The following is a 2,500-nucleotide window of genomic DNA, read 5'->3' on the forward strand; positions in this document are numbered from 1 at the left end:
CCCTACTACCTACCCCATAACCCCTACTCCATAATCCCAACTCCCTAACCCCTACTACCTACCCCATAACCCCTACTCCATAATCCCAACTCCCTAATCCCTACTACCTACCCCATAACCCCTACTCCATAATCCCAACTCCCTAACCCCTACTACCTACCCCATAACCCCTACTCCATAATCCCAACTCCCTAACCCCTACTACCTACTCCATAACCCCTACTCCATAATCCCAACTCCCTAACCCCTACTACCTACTCCATAACCCCTACTCCATAATCCCAACTCCCTAACCCCTACTACCTACTCCATAACCCCTACTCCATAATCCCAACTCCCTAACCCCTACTACCTACCCCATAGCCCCTACTCCATAATCCCAACTCCCTAACCCCTACTACCTACCCCATAACCCCTACTCCATAATCCCAACTCCCTAACCCCTACTACCTACCCCATAACCCCTACTCCATAATCCCAACTCCCTAACCCCTACTACCTACTCCATAACCCCTACTCCATAATCCCAACTCCCTAACCCCTACTACCTACTCCATAACCCCTACTCCATAATCCCAACTCCCTAACCCCTACTACCTACCCCATAACCCCTACTCCATAATCCCAACTCCCTAACCCCTACTACCTACCCCATAAACCCTTCTCCATAATCCCAACTCCCTAACCCCTACTACCTACCCCATAACCCCTACTCCATAATCCCAACTCCCTAACCCCTACTACCCACCCCATAACCCCTACTCCATAATCCCAACTCCCTAACCCCTACTACCTACTCCATAACCCCTACTCCATAATCCCAACTCCCTAACCCCTACTACCTACCCCATAACCCCTACTCCATAATCCCAACTCCCTAACCCCTACTACCTACCCCATAACCCCTACTCCATAATCCCAACTCCCTAACCCCTACTACCTACCCCATAACCCCTACTCCATAATCCCAACTCCCTAACCCCTACTACCTACTCCATAACCCCTACTCCATAATCCCAACTCCCTAACCCCTACTACCTACCCCATAACCCCTACTCCATAATCCCAACTCCCTAACCCCTACTACCTACTCCATAACCCCTACTCCATAATCCCAACTCCCTAACCCCTACTACCTACCCCATAACCCCTACTCCATAATCTCAACTCCCTAACCCCTACTACCTACTCCATAACCCCTACTCCATAATCCAAACTCCCTAACCCCTACTACCTACCCCATAACCCCTACTCCATAATCCCAACTCCCTAACCCCTACTACCTACTCCATAACCCCTACTCCATAATCCCAACTCCCTAACCCCTACTACCTACCCCATAACCTCTACTCCATAATCTCAACTCCCTAACCCCTACTACCTACCCCATAACCCCTACTCCATAATCCCAACTCCCTAACCCCTACTACCTACCCCATAACCCCTACTCCATAATCCCAACTCCCTAACCCCTACTACCTACTCCATAACCCCTAGTCCATAATCCAAACTCCCTAACCCCTAATACCTACCCCATAACCCCTACTCCATAATCCCAACTCCCTATCCCCTACTACCTACCCCATAACCCCTACTCCATAATCTCAACTCTCTAACCCCTACTACCTACCCCATAACCCCTACTCCATAATCCCAACTCCCTTACCCCTACTACCTACCCCATTAACCCTACTCCATAATCTCAACTCCCTAACCCCTACTACCTACTCCATAACCCCTACTCCATAATCCCAACTCTCTAACCCCTACTACCTACCCCATAACCCCTACTCCATAATCCCAACTCCCTAACCCCTACTACCTACCCCATAACCCCTACTCCATAATCCCAACTCTCTAACCTCTACTACCTACCCCATAAACCCTACTCCATAATCTCAACTCTCTAACCCCTACTACCTACCCCATAACCCCTACTCCATAATCTCAACTCCCTAACCCCTACTACCTACCCCATAACCCCTACTCCATAATCCCAACTCCCTAACCCCTACTACCTACCCCATAACCCCTACTCCATAATCCCAACTCTCTAACCTCTACTACCTACCCCATAAACCCTACTCCATAATCTCAACTCTCTAACCCCTACTACCTACTCCATAACCCCTACTCCATAATCTCAACTCTCTAACCCCCACTCCCTACTCCCTAATTTATAGTCGATAATCTCTACTCCCTAACTAATATTTTTAATCCCTAAAACACGCTTCCTTTGTAACTGTGGAAGTGATCACTGAGTGGTAGTGACAATGACAGTGTGAGTGTGTTTGTCACCACCGTGTGGTCAGCAGTGGAAGTTTTTCAGCACCTTGGATAGTTTCTTCAGTTTATTAACCCGGTTTAGTTTTTTTTTTCTAGTAGAATCGTAATCACGCATTATTTGTTTGTTAGTGTGTTTAACTTGACTGTTATTATTCACTACTTATATTCTCAGATAGCTTTTACTCTCTGTTTGACCTGCTGCGTTTTTTTCTTT

General features: G+C 47.6%; 1 protein-coding gene across 1 annotated transcript in view; it reads left to right on the forward strand.

Annotated features, from left to right (window-relative positions):
* LOC310723039 (disks large homolog 4-like) overlaps positions 1 to 2,500 on the forward strand; it is a gene marked incomplete at its 3' end in the record, with an annotated part of 20,790 nt that overhangs the window by 2,008 nt on the left and 16,282 nt on the right.

Source organism: Silurus aristotelis (assembly GCF_946808225.1).
Source record: "Silurus aristotelis genome assembly, contig: scaffold_184, whole genome shotgun sequence".
Lineage (NCBI taxonomy): Eukaryota > Metazoa > Chordata > Actinopteri > Siluriformes > Siluridae > Silurus > Silurus aristotelis.